This window comes from Bos indicus, chromosome 27 (assembly GCF_029378745.1).
Source record: "Bos indicus isolate NIAB-ARS_2022 breed Sahiwal x Tharparkar chromosome 27, NIAB-ARS_B.indTharparkar_mat_pri_1.0, whole genome shotgun sequence".
NCBI classification, from domain to species: Eukaryota; Metazoa; Chordata; class Mammalia; order Artiodactyla; family Bovidae; genus Bos; species Bos indicus.
Genome location: NC_091786.1, coordinates 8,559,849 through 8,573,805, shown reverse-complemented (window position 1 = coordinate 8,573,805; position 13,957 = coordinate 8,559,849). Strand labels below are relative to the sequence as shown.

At 41.4% G+C, this 13,957-nt stretch overlaps 1 long non-coding RNA gene across 1 annotated transcript; it reads right to left on the bottom strand.

The window, feature by feature from the left end:
* Nucleotides 1-2,503: 2,503 nt before the first annotated feature.
* On the bottom strand, nt 2,504-13,691 carry LOC139180199 (uncharacterized). Its single transcript, XR_011564508.1, has 3 exons — nt 13,473-13,691; nt 9,750-9,927; nt 2,504-2,717 (listed from the first exon to the last, which is right to left on the bottom strand). It is a non-coding gene; the product is annotated as an uncharacterized lncRNA (long non-coding RNA).
* Between the last annotated feature and the right edge of the window lie 266 nt (nt 13,692-13,957).

Below are 13,957 nucleotides of genomic sequence, written 5' to 3'. Positions count from 1 at the left end.
CCAAATTCAGACTTAAATTGAAGAAAGTAGGGAAAACCACTAGACCATTCAGGTAGAACCTAAATCAAATCCCTTATGATTACACAGTGGAAGTGAGAAATAGATTTAAGGGGCTAGATCTGACAGATAGAGTGCTTGATGAACTATGGCAGAGGTTCATGACATTGTACAGGAGACAGGGATTAAGACCATCCCCAAGAATAAGAAATGCAAAAAAGCAAAATGGCTATCTGAGGAGGCCTTACAAATAGCTGTGAAAAGAAGAGAAGTGAAAAGCGAAGAAGGAAAGCAAAGATATAAGCATCTGAATGCAGAGTTTACTGTGCATTCTGTGCAGAGTTCCAAAGAATGCTGCTACTGCTAAGTCGCTTCAGTCGTGTCCAACTCTGTGTGACCCCATAGACCGCAGCCCAGTAGGCTCCTCTGTCCCTGGGATTCTCCAGACAAGAACACTGGAGTGGGTTGCTATTTCCCTCTCCAGTGCATGACAGTGAAAAGTGAAAGTGAAGTCACTCAGTCATGTCCGACTCTTAGCGACCCCATGGACTGCAGCCTACCAGGCTCCTCCATCCATGGGGTTTTCCAGGCAAGAGTACTGGAGTGGGTTGCCATTGCTTCTACCCATTTCCCTTGTTCCTTACAGAACTGGTCTAATTGTAGAACAGTATTATACTTAAGAGACCCTCTAACTGGCTACCGTTCGCCGTTCTCCAATGGATACCGTGGCCATGCAGCATCACATAGGAAAGAATAGCAAGGAGAAATAAGAAAACCTTCCTCAGTGATCAATGCAAAGAAATAGAGGAAAACAACAGAATGGGAAAGACTAGAGATCTCTTCAAGAAAATTAGAGATACCAAGGGAATATTTCATGCAAAGATGGGCTCGATAAAGGACAGAAATGGTATGGACCTAACAGAAGCAGAAGATATTAATGAGAGGTGGCAAGAATACACAGAAGAACTGTACAAAAAAGATCTTCACGACCAAGAAAATCATGATGGTGTGATCTCTCACCTAGAGCCAGAGATCCTGGAATGTGAAGTCAAGTGGGCCTTAGAAAGCATCACTATGAACAAACCTAGTGGAGGTGATGGAATTCCAGTTGAGCTATTTCAAATCCTGAAAGATGATGCTGTGAAAGTGCTGCACTCAATATGCCAGCAAATTTGGAAAAATTAGCAGTGGCCACAGGACTGGAAAAGGTCGGTTTTCCTTCCAATCCCAAAGAAAGGCAATGCCAAAGAATGCTCAAACTACCACACAATTGCACTCATCTCACACGCTAGTAAAGTAATGCTTAAAATTCTCCAAGCCAGGCTTCAGCAATACGTGAACCGTGAACTTCCAGATGTTCAAGCTGGTTTTAGAAAAGGCAGAGGAACCAGAGATCAAATTGCCAACATCTGCTGGATCATGGAAAAAGCAAGAGAGTTCCAGAAAAACATCTATTTCTGCTTTATTGACTATGCCAAAGCCTTTGACCATATGGATCACAATAAACTGTGGAAAATTCTGAAAGAGATGGGAATACCAGACCACCTGACCTGCCTCTTGAGAAATTTGTATGCAGGTCAGGAAGCAACAGTTAGAACTGGACAGACTGGTTCCAAATAGGAAAAGGAGTACGTCAAGGCTGTATATTGGCACCCTGCTTATTTAACTTATATGCAGAGTACATCATGAGAAACGCTGGGCTGGAAGAAGCACAAGCTGCAATCAAGATTGTCAGGAGAAATATCAATAACCTCAGATATGCAGATGACACCACCCTTATGGCAGAAAGTGAAGAGGAACTAAAGAGCCTCTTGATGAAAGTGAAAGAGGACAGTGAAAAAGTTGGCCCAAAGCTCAACATTCAGAAAATGAAGATCATGGCATCCAGTCCCATCACTTCATGGCAAATGGTTGGGGAAACAGTGTCAGACTTTATTTTGGGGGGCTCCAAAATCACTGCAGATGGTGATTGCATCCATAAAATTAAAAAGATGCTTACTCCCTGGAAGGAAAGTTATGACCAACCTAGATAGCATATTGAAAAGCAGAGACATTACTTTGCCAACAAAGGTTTGTCTAGTCAAGGCCAGTGGTCATGTATGGATGTGAGAGTTGGACTGTGAAGAAAGCTGAGCGCCGAAGAATTGATGCTTGAACTGTGGTGTTGGAGAAGACTCTTGAAAGTCCCTTGGACTGCAAGGAGATCCAACCAGTCCATTCTAAAGGAGACCAGTGTGGGTGTTGCTTGGAAGGACTGTTGCTAAAGCTGAAACTCCAATACTTTGGCCACCTCTTGTGAAGAGTTGACTCATTGGAAAAGACTCTGATAATGGGAGGGATTGGGGGCAGGAGGAGAAGGGGACTACAGAGGATGAGATGGCTGGATGACATCACCAACTCGATGGACATAACTTTGAGTAAACTCTGGGAGTTGGTGATGGACAGGAGGCCTGGCGTGCTGCGATTCATGGGGTCACAAAGAGTCGGACATGACTGAGCGACTGAACTGAGCAAGGACTCAAACTCTTTGCAGAGTGAGGTTATCCAGGGAGGGAGACCCTGGTCACTGCCTACTCAAAGTCATTCTCCTTCCTTCTTAGTAACAGAACTCCTATTTTGTACCCACCTCTAGGGATGAAATGCAGTTATGTAAAAGCCAGTCTGGGCAATCCCACTCGACTCTACTAGGACCCTGCCTGGGGTAGATGTGTGATTCAGTCCTGGAAGATGAAACAGAAATGGAAATGTTCAGGGAGGTATCTGGGAAGGATCTTACTGTGAAAGCAAACAACGGAATATACCTGCTTGCCTTCCCGCCTTCCTTCCTTGGGACACAGTTATGTGCTGATGACACACGTTTGAGTCCTTAGCCGTCCCTTTTAAGCATGACTGGAAGACCGAACAGCTCACGGTGATGCTGGCCCAACCTTCTGCCACTGTTGGGCTGGAGCCCTGACCTCAGAAGTACCCACCTCCAGTTTCCTTGATGTGTGATAAACACATTATCGTTCAGGCCATTAACTGTGTCTTCTGATACTTGCTGCCAAGATATCCAGATTCATTCAGGTTGTAAATCTGTCCTATTAATGAGCTAGATTGCTTTATTAAAAGTTTGTTTGGAATGAGGAGTTTTCTCAAATGACCTTGGAAGTCTTGAATGAAATTATAGGATAACTCAGATAGGGATTAACATAACCTGGTGTTAACATCGTCTTGGACATAACTATTTGGTCTTGAACTTGAATGTGAAGAAACCACTTGGAGAGCAGAGTGAATTCAACCATGAAATCAATTTACCTTTCCTATCTGATAAAGAAGCAAGTGTGCTGTGTATTTATGCGTTCTGTGTGAACATAGAAGGTATGGATTACATTTAACTGGATATCATTCAGAACATATCAGACTAGGAAAAAGAAGAGAAACACGTCTGACCTCAGTAAAGACATTACAAATCCATTCTCTAAAGTTCAGGCTTCTGAATTTCATTAAGAACCCCAAGTTCCTCCCTCAATGATTGTTTCAAAATGGATAAAAATGCAAGGTTATCTTGCAGCTATTTACCCTATTTCTTTGTTTTGACATCCCAACTTGTGAACTGCATTTTCACTGCCACACAGGGAACTTCTCAGGGCTCCCAAGTGCAGAGTGACACTCTTCAGACTCCCACTGATGCTACATTAGCTTCGTTAACAACTGCAAAGCCTGCTGCAAACTAACATTCTTTTTAGCTGGACTGCATATCTTCTGAAAGCTTTCAAGTAATTTTATGATTGGCACAAATCAAATAACACTTTGGATAGACACTCTACACCTTCATCCATCTCTGACTTGTTATTACTTTCTATTATTGGTTAATCTATGAAATTTCATGCATTATTTTATTTCTGTCCATTCTTGTGAGCTTTTAACTACCTGGCAGGGGTCTGTACTTCCTGAATTTTTGAGGAGACAACTCCTTATCCTCCACCAAACTGTTCTCATGTAATGAACTAAGGATAGAAAACTTCTTTGGCTAAAGAAAAAAAGGGGGACTTCCCAAGTGGCACAGTGTATAGGAATCTGCCAGTCAATGTAGAGAACACAGATTCGACTCCTGGCCCAGGAAGGTTCCGCACGTGGTGAAGCAACTAAGCCTGTGTGCCACAACTTCTTAGCCCGTGTGTCTAAAGCCCGTGCTCCTCAACAAGAGAAGCCACTGCAATGAGAAGCCTGCTCACCGCAACAAAGAGCAGCCCCAGCTCGCTGCAACTAGAGTAAGGCCACATGCAGCAAGGAAGATCTAGCGCTGTTGCTGCTGCTAAGTTGCTTCAGTTGTGTCCGACTCTGTGCGACCCCATAGACGGCAGCCCACCAGGCTCCCCCATCCCTGGGATTCTCCAAGCAAGAACACACAAGTGGGTTGCCAGTTCCTTCTGCAATGCATGAAAATGAAAAGTGAAAGTGAAGTCGTGTCCGACTCTTTGTGACCCCATGGACTGTAGCCTACCAGGCTCCTCCATCCATGGTAGTTTCCAGGCAAGAGTAGTGGAGTGGGTTGCCATTTCCTTCTCCAAAATGATAAAATAATAATTAAAAAAAAATATAAAGGCAACTAGGGGTACATTTCTATAATGACATTCTAGCATGTATGTCACACTTTACAGTAAAAAATGCATTCCTATTTCTTATTTTGTCCTCATAAGAACTTCATAAAGTCAACAAGGTATGGCTTGTTGTATCAGTTTCATATTGAAAAAGCCAATCTCAGAAAGTTTGAGACCTGCTGAAGTCACTCTCCTTTGAAGAAACAGATTCTGGCTCTAAACCTAGGTCTTCTAATTCTAACCTCTCACAGAACTTGGCCACTTGAACTGATTTTTTTTTGGTACTGCCACCATCTTTTTGAATGACTTTTAGAGATGATTAATTTTTGAAACAGAATTTTTGTTGGAGGTGTCCAATTAATTTACCAACATCTGACTTCTTCACTGAAATCAGGAAGCCTATTTAAAAATGTCTCCATCCATTTGTCTTTTAAAAACATATAGGAGAAATGTTCATTCCTCAATAAAAACACACAGAAATATTTTGGAAATGTCTGGATACCGTGTGTCAAATCAGCTGTAAATTCTATGGTTGTAATGTGTCAGATGTCAATGTCCGTGGAAGATTGTAATGAATGGTGTAAGCATGAAGGTCCCCAGTGAATTTACTATACTATCCGTCTTCACATGTCTTCTTAGCAGATGACACAACTCTGTGTACCTGCTGGTCAGGTTTTCCTGGTAGCCCACATGTGTGCCGTGTTCGTTCCATTTTAATTAACCTCAAGACTCTAGTTCATGTGGCAGAGCTGGGTTCTCTAATTATTTTCATAAAACTAGTGATCTTCTCAGAAACAACGGGTGAGAGATGCAGTAAGCCATCAGAGCCACTGCTAAATCTCACACAAATAGGCAAGGGTACCAGGAGATGTAATAAACTACTGCTGTTTTTTAAAGACTCTCATGGTATTTAATTTTTGTTGAATGGTGTTACCGTTAACTTGAGAAATGATTCAGGGGCTAATTCTTTCTCTTTCTGGACATCTGTCTATCTATCTATATATACTTGGAGTATATTAAAGAACATATGCCCAACAGTTAATAGTTTTCATTTTCATAACATATGTGGAAAATTATTCTTGTTTTATCCTCTCAGGATAGCTGAAATGGAGTTGAATTTACTGTTGCTCACATGCTGGCCTTGACAAAGAAAGGCCAGGATTATCTTCAGAATCAAAGCTTCATTACTGAGATAAAATGAAAAGAGACCTTAGCGCTCTTTATGTAATTAAATGCAATCATTATTATGAAAATTTTTCTGCACAGCTGCTACGTTGAAAAAAATTTGCGTTAACAGTAATCCCTTTATATCTTTGACATGACTCATAGCTCCTCACGTATTCCCTGGTCTGAAAATGAAAGAGAATTTGAAAACTTCCATAGGTGTATTGCTTATTTGTTGCCTGAATAGCAATTCTATACCTTGTTTTTATTAATTCAGGGAACCATTCAAATGGTTAAGATGCCATGTTCTTACAATTCATCCACTTAGTGGCTTGTAGATAAAGGATCAAATGGCCAAGAAGGTCATAAAATAGTCAATTCAGTTTAGCCTCAAACACTGACAACTGAAGCAGTAGCCTCCATTGCGGCTGCTTATTAGGCAACTCTAATGTCATACCATAGTGTGCAGGGGGAGGTTATGTTCTGTCCCAACACGAAGGTTGGGTAGGTCCGTGGTTGGGGGCCTGGGATGACCTAACCTACCTGACCACATCTGAAAAACTTTTTCAATATATTTGTTAGTATTAAAAATATATTTCAATCTCCTTTGACTGTCTAAATCTTGAACGATTCTGAACTCAGGTAGGGAAGATAGAGGTAAAATATACTAGGATCCTTACAAACCTATGTATTAATCCAAGCTCCATAATGAGTCTAAGCTGAGACCTGAAAGGTCTGGGAATTTCCCAGTCCAGTCCCATGACAAGCGGTCCTATGTCCTTTTGGGAAAGACCAGAAAGGAAATCAGCAGTCACAGGTCCTTCCTGAAGGGAATCTGTCTTACTTATTTCCTTTCACTCCTGGTTTTGAGAAGTGATTTACACCTAAGGATTAGATGAGGTGGCCTTCTACTCCTTTATGTGTCAAAGTCAGGCTTTTGATTACGACACTCGAGACTTTTGAGCTGACTCAGACCAAGTTGGACTCTAACTATCTGCCAACCATTTCAGTCTAAGAGGGCCCCTGGTAAGTCAGAAGCTACCAGAGATGTCTATGGCACAAATTATCCTGATTATCTTTCTGTCCCCGCTGCCTATTTTTGTGATCATGAGCACCTTGTTTCTAGCATAGCTGCCAATTGGTCTTTTCCTCTCTGGGATCCAATCCTCCTCATGGAAATCAGTGAGCCTATATCAATGGCTGCATGTCCACCTTCTTATATAAGGCCTGAGGGGGATATCTTTTAAAGTGCTGGGTGTATTTCTAAAATAAAATATATACTAATTTTTAAATTTGGAAATAATTTCAAACTTACAGCATAGGTGAAAAAATAAGCCTATATGAAGAACAATAAATGCCCCTTTACCTGGTTCACTTTATTGTTTATGGTTTGTGCCATTTGCTTTATCAATGGATTCTCCCCTGCAACGCTAGGAAGTAAGTTGCCTACCTCTGGGTCTTCTGCCACTAAAATTTTAAATCCTATGCAAAAAGATATATTCTCATGTAACAACTGTCACATTATCATCTTCAGTAAGTTTAACATAAATTTTGTACTTTTGTTTTATCTATCATACATTTTTCTCTTTGGTCTGTTGACCCAGTAATGTCCTGTTGAATTTGTTTGCATAAAATGCAGTCAAGGGTTAGACATTACATTCAGTTGTCATGTTTTTTGAGACTCATTGAATTTAGAACATGTCTAAAGCCCTTCTTTAGACATGGAGAAGGAAATGGCAACCCACTCCAGTATTCTTGCCTGGAGAATCCCAGGGACGGGGGAGCCTGGTGGGCTGCCATCTATGGGGTCGCACAGAGTCGGACACGACTGAAGCAACTTAGCAGCAAAGCCCTTCTTATCTTAATATTTCTACTATTTACTACTATTAGCATTCATGCAGAATACAAACCTCCCCTACCTTTCATAAAACAGGAGGAAATGTTCCTGTTTTGTGTTCATTTGATGTTTCCTAGTGATTGAATTTAGGGTATGTATTCCTAGCCAGAACACTACATATTAGCCGTCCTTCTCAGGGTATCAACTCAAGAGACACACAGTGTCAGGTACATCTTTATCACCCCGAGAGCGTGTTGACTGATTTCTTCACCATATGTTGCAGTGACTAAACAATCTACAGGGACAATTCAAGATCACACAAATATTTTGCTTCTTATCAAAATCTGTCCCTCTGGTTTCTGCATCAATTGATGATCCTTGCCTGTATCAATATTTACTATAACCAGTGTTTATGATAATTCTAGCACTCCCTCACACTTACCAATTAACAGTTGGTATTCTCCTAAAGCGAGAGCACTTTTCCCTTTTTCTTTCTTTTTTCTTTCTTTTGTATATATTAGTATAAATATTTATGTTTCATAGATAACAATGCATATTTTCTGTATGTCTATACCAAAATATATACATATATATATATATATATGAAGGTATGTGTGTGTATATGTGTATATATATATATATATACACACTTAATTAACTTGGTCTTCCCTGGTGGCTCAAATGGTAAAGAATCCTCCTGCAATGTGGGAGACCAGGATTTGATCCCTAGGTTGGGAAGATCCCCTGGAGGAAGGCATGGCAACCCACTCCAGTATTGTTGCCTGGAGAATCCCCATAGACAGAGGAGCCTGGCAGGCTGCAGTCCATGAGGTTGCAAAGAGTTGGATACAACTGAGCAACTAAGCACATACACTTACTTATATATTTAATATATTTTGGTGTGGACTCATATTTTCCCATTGTTTCCTCCAGTGGTTTATAGCCAATTTATTCCTAAATGCTAGGTAACAGGAGATGCCTTTAGGTACCTTCAAGAGAAACTCTTGTAGATTGAGTGACTTAGGGGCACATGTAAGCTTAGAATTCTTTTTTTATATTACCCTAATAATTTCAGGCATCTCACCTTCATTTAGTGCAGGCCAGTGACGAACCAAGCCAGTATTTAATACCGTATTGGGAAATTTGCATTGGCACCTTGAGCATATAATCTCTGGTAGATACACCCATGTTGATACACTTGGCCTAATCAATAGTTATATTTCTTTTTCCTCTGTTTAGCCCTCTGAGAACCTATCCTCACATATAGTCTATAGATTTCCCTCAATAAGCAGTGTCGTGGATCCATCTGGATGGATCTTGCTGGGACAACCTGGGAGCCCACTCTTGTCACAGGTGTAGTGTCTACAAGGTACAGGAGAGGCAGAGGTGAAGACGAGGTGCTGTCCTCCCTTTGAGCGGTGAAGTATCAGAGGATCCACATGATCAGGGCTTGTTTCATTAGAGCAGGGGCCTGCTGGCAGAGGCACTTTCACTGGTCTTTGGGAATACAGAGTGATCAAGTGCATCTGAATCCACCAAAATGTCCTTTAGGATTCTACTTTCTCTTAATAAATGTTCCTGCTTTGATGTATGAGCCATAAAAGGCTTTCCATTCAATTTATATTGCAATTTAGCAAATTATTGGAACTGATTCTGTGTCTGATCTCTAGCTATGTCAGTTCTGTGGCTGCAAGAGATCATGCTAAATGGTCCTTAATTTTCTAACCATGTCTTGGGCTGAGAATTTAAAACTCAGAGAGTGTGTCCTTTTTCTTTCTCTGTCTTCTTCTTTCAACTCTCCAGTGTAATGAGAAGTAGCCGGGGTTCCGTGCTCTTTATTCCCTCTAAGTGGTCTATCCCAACAGGCATCTGGTCTCTCAAAGCTTTCCCTCCAGTCGGCACTTCATCTCAAGTGACCGAATGTGATAATATGAGTAACTGGGTGCTGTGAGCACGCACTTGTTTTCCATTCGTTAACGGTTTGGGGCACTAACTTTGCTCCACACCCAGACAGGTCTCACAGTTACTCCTGACCGCCCACCCCTGAGGACTTCTGCTTGCAACTGCTTCTACTACTAGACACTGTATCAGCCAGAACCCAAAGTAAAAACGATCCACCCCAAATATTTCGGTGAGGAAAAGATGAACACAGAGAACTACAGGCTTACCTTAAGGAAGACTGGAGGGACAGATTCTAGTTGAGGCCCTAGAAATATGTCCACAGTCGAGGGCAGATCCCTGGGGACCAATTCTCGGGGACAAACACTGGATCTGAGCCTGGTCGTGGTGCCGGGACCAGCAATGCCGTCCCATGAGGCTGACTCCGCACGGCCTCTGATGCAACTTCTATGGAGACAAAAGAAGCAGGAAAAGGGGCAGTTACCGAGGCAGAAAATCTTCAATTTCCATGACATTGTTTTGTCAGGAAAACATGGTTTTGACCTCATTTTCACTTTACAAAGCTCACTGAAGTACATTTAATCTGAGGAACCTGATATGCAGCCAGAACCCTAGATAACATGGATCAATGATGTTTCCAGTTTTCCCACATCTCAATCAGAGATAGGGTGGGATCTAGCCTAAAGTGTCAAGCCAACCGCAGTGTTTGTTTAGTGTGGACCACCATCGATTGAGAACTGCCACACTTAGATTTGCAATCAAAACCCATTTATCTATTTTTAATGAGAGTCATAAGCAGCAGATACTTGATTCAATTCTCATAGTGTGTATGTATAAACCGTATGTCATGAGACTCCTAAAACAGATGATGCCCGCTCCCCCAGACAGGACACCTCTTTTCCTTGTTTAATATTCTTAAATTATGAAAATAAATGGCACCCAGCTCATGGACAGAGGGATTTTGATTTTGTGTTATACTTAATGGTAATGCATCAAAATCACTGCAGATGGTGACTGCAGCCATGAAATTAAAAGACGCTTACTCCTTGGTAGAAAAGTTATGACCAACCTAGATAGCATATTGAAAAGCAGAGACATTACTTTGCCAACAAAAGTCCGTCTAGTCAAGGCTATGGTTTTTCCAGTGGTCATGTATGGATGTGAGAGTTGAACTGTGAAGAAAGCTGAGCGCCAAAGAATTGATGCTTTTGAACTGTGGTGTTGGAGAAGACTCTTGAGAGTCCTGTGGACTGCAAGGAGATCCAACCAGTCCATTCTGAAGGACTGGGTGTTTTTTGGAAGGAATGATGCCAAGGCTGAAACTCCAGTACTTTGGCCACCTCATGTGAAGAGTTGACTCACTGGAAAAGATTCTGATGCTGGGAGGGATTGGGGGCAGGAGGAAAAGGGGACGACAGAGGATGAGATGGCTGGATGGCATCACTGACTCGATGGACATGAGTTTGAGTGAACTCTGGGAGTTGGTGATGGACAGGGAGGCCTGGCGTGCTGCGATTCATGGGGCCGCAAAGAGTCAGACACGACTGAGCAACTGAACTGAACTGATTTGTATTTTCTAATAAAGCCTTGATTATATTGAAGTCAATCAACCAATAATTGCATTTATTGCAATTAATATATTTGTAATTAATTAATATAAACTGCAATGAATATATTTGCACTTCCGGCAGAGCAAGACCCGCCTTATCTTTCAACGGCATGGTATGGAAGGTTCAGTCCACCTCGAGGTAAGAAGAGTCTTATCTCCTCACAGGGGCAGCTGGGCCAACCTGGGTGTGCTGAGCGTGTGATAGCCTCTTGACTGCTAACTAAAGGCTCTCCTCACTTGATGCCTGTGTTGATATAGGTCTGATGTAAACACATCCTCTGTGTCATTTTTGCTGTTTTTATCAGTAACTGTGTTTTAAACTAAAGTAGAAATTCATAGGGAAAAAAGGAAAAATACAACTGTAGGCTAATTGGCTTTGAAGCTCTGGGGGATTCATTTTATTATGGAAGATTCAACTGAGAGATAAATGCACATACACAGCAGGAACAGTATCGACCCCACGGAAACCGCAGGAGAAAGCTCAACTGGCTCCCGAAGCTATCTGAGGCAGAGGGGCAGAGACATAAACTAACTTCCATTGTGTTTGTTTTATTTATGCTTGTTCATCTCTTTGAAGCAAGGACTTATTATTTGAAAAAGAATTCATTGAAAGGGGAAAAAAAAGACTCAGTAAGAGAAGAAACTTTTTAAAAAGTGTCTTTCTGATACCTTGTTTGAAGGTTTTCACCTTGTGGTAAATTATTTTGTTGCATTTTACACTTAACTTGTGCTTGCAAACTTTTATTAGTTAATACATTAACCTTTGTCATTTTTGCCTTAAACATATTTATTCCCCAAGCTCTGTTAGGAGAAGACTCTTTTTTAATACAGTAAGGTGGTTACATATTAGAGTCCAGTTTCAATTGTTATCTGGCCTTTTGTGTAGGAGTAGTTGACACTTAAGAACACCTTTCTAAGGCAAAGCCCTCTGACTGCTCTGAAGCAATCTGTCCATGTTGGGGTTGCAAATACCAATGGTGTCACAGGGAAAAAACACAACTTTACTTCTGACTGAGAGTCTAGAAGACTCACTCTGCTCTTCAAATCTCTCTGAGCTATGCAGATGGATCTCTGAAAGAGATAATCTTAAAGCTATATGATGCAAAATTTTAAACATTCCTTCACATGGTATTTTTTAATTTACTGAAAATCAGTATTTTCAGTTGTATCACAAAAATCAAAATTCTGACTCCAACTAAAGATACAGAAGATGACATGTAACAAATATCATTTTACAGAATAAGAAGAGGTAGCTGGGTTTGTCACAGCAGAATTTAGATCCATATGGTGTGTAAGTATAAAAGGAATTCCTAATGGACAGGGCTGGAGGACCATCATATCCCACCCTTGAAATGAGCCATGAGAAGAAATGCTTCAGCTGAGTCAGTGCTGTGATGACATGGGGTTGCACATTTGAAAGGGTGACACGTACCCAGTGGATGCACGCGTGTGAGGCTTTAATGCATGTAAAGGGTGTGGTGGACAGAAGACTTCACAGGCAACCACCGACCACAGAGACTCCTGAATCCGTGCAGGCACAGTCCCTCCGTGTCCCTCCTCAGTCCCACAGGATGTGCCTCATCTCTGGACGTGAATCACCAAGACACGTATGGGCTATCTCAGCATTAGGGGACTTTGATAACCGTACTGCATGCAGGCAAAACGGGAGGGATAACTAGCTTAAACCAGGTGCAAACTATCAGCTGAGCCTGCTTTACAAACCCTATCAGCACACATAACCAAGCCCCCACCTCTACCATTTTTGAAATTTTACTTCTCTTTTCTTGTTTCCTAATATATCGGTATCCAAATTCCTGATTGCTCATCTGACTTTTGTTCTTGGAATCACTGACTTCCCTTGACCGCTTTTCCCCATCAGCATTGCTCATCAGCCTAGCGAAGGGCTTGGTAGAGAAAATAAGATCAAGGACATAAAACTTGACAATTTTTCTGTCTGCAAGACTGTTTTTTATATTAATGATATTTGCTGGTTCATTTGGTGGGTTAGGTTGATAGGATGGGGATTTGTGGACAAAGAATTTTAAATGACTTGTTTGGGAGGAAGGCACGAGCATAATTGCCTTCCATGATATTTAACTATAGGGTATTCAGTGTAAAGTTATCAACTGTATACAGAAAAGAGTTTTTGGTTAGATGGTGTACACTGTGTGATAAGATTCTATCTGCATTTCTCATTTTTATATTCACAATTTTGTGTGTAGAGGGAGACCTAAGAGATCTTATTGGTAATATGAGAGCTTTTAACTTTAAGTACAGCCAGACTGAGCCACCATTCACCACACAGAACATGCACATCCCATTTTCCCATAACATCGCCGAGGCTGTCTCAGTTGAAACAGGATTCTCCTGTCCCTGTACTGACCTGCAGTGCTCCCGTGGCATGAATGACTGGTTTTTATCTCCTTGTCTTTCTTATGAAGGCTGATTTGACTGTGCCTGCTGACCCACAGCTCCTTTTGAAGTTGCCAGAGTGAACTTAATTGGCATTTTCAGCATGTTCAATGTCTTGAAGAAGTCTAATATCTCCCCAGTGCATTGTACAGAAATCAGTTCCTGGAATAAAGACTTTCTTGGTCCATCAGGAGGCATATCACAATATAAGAAAACTAACATTAATTCAGAACTATACAAGTTACATGTATTGACTCATTAATCCTCAGTAATTTTATGAAGCAATAATTGTTATTATCCCCACTTTACAGATGTGGAAACTGACACACAGATTTGCCCAAGTCTGCAAAGTAGGTGTTCTTGCCTGGAGAATCCCAGGGACGGGGGGAGCCTGGTGGGCCGCCGTCTATGGGGTCACACAGAGTCAGACACGACTGAAGCGACTTAGCAGCAGCA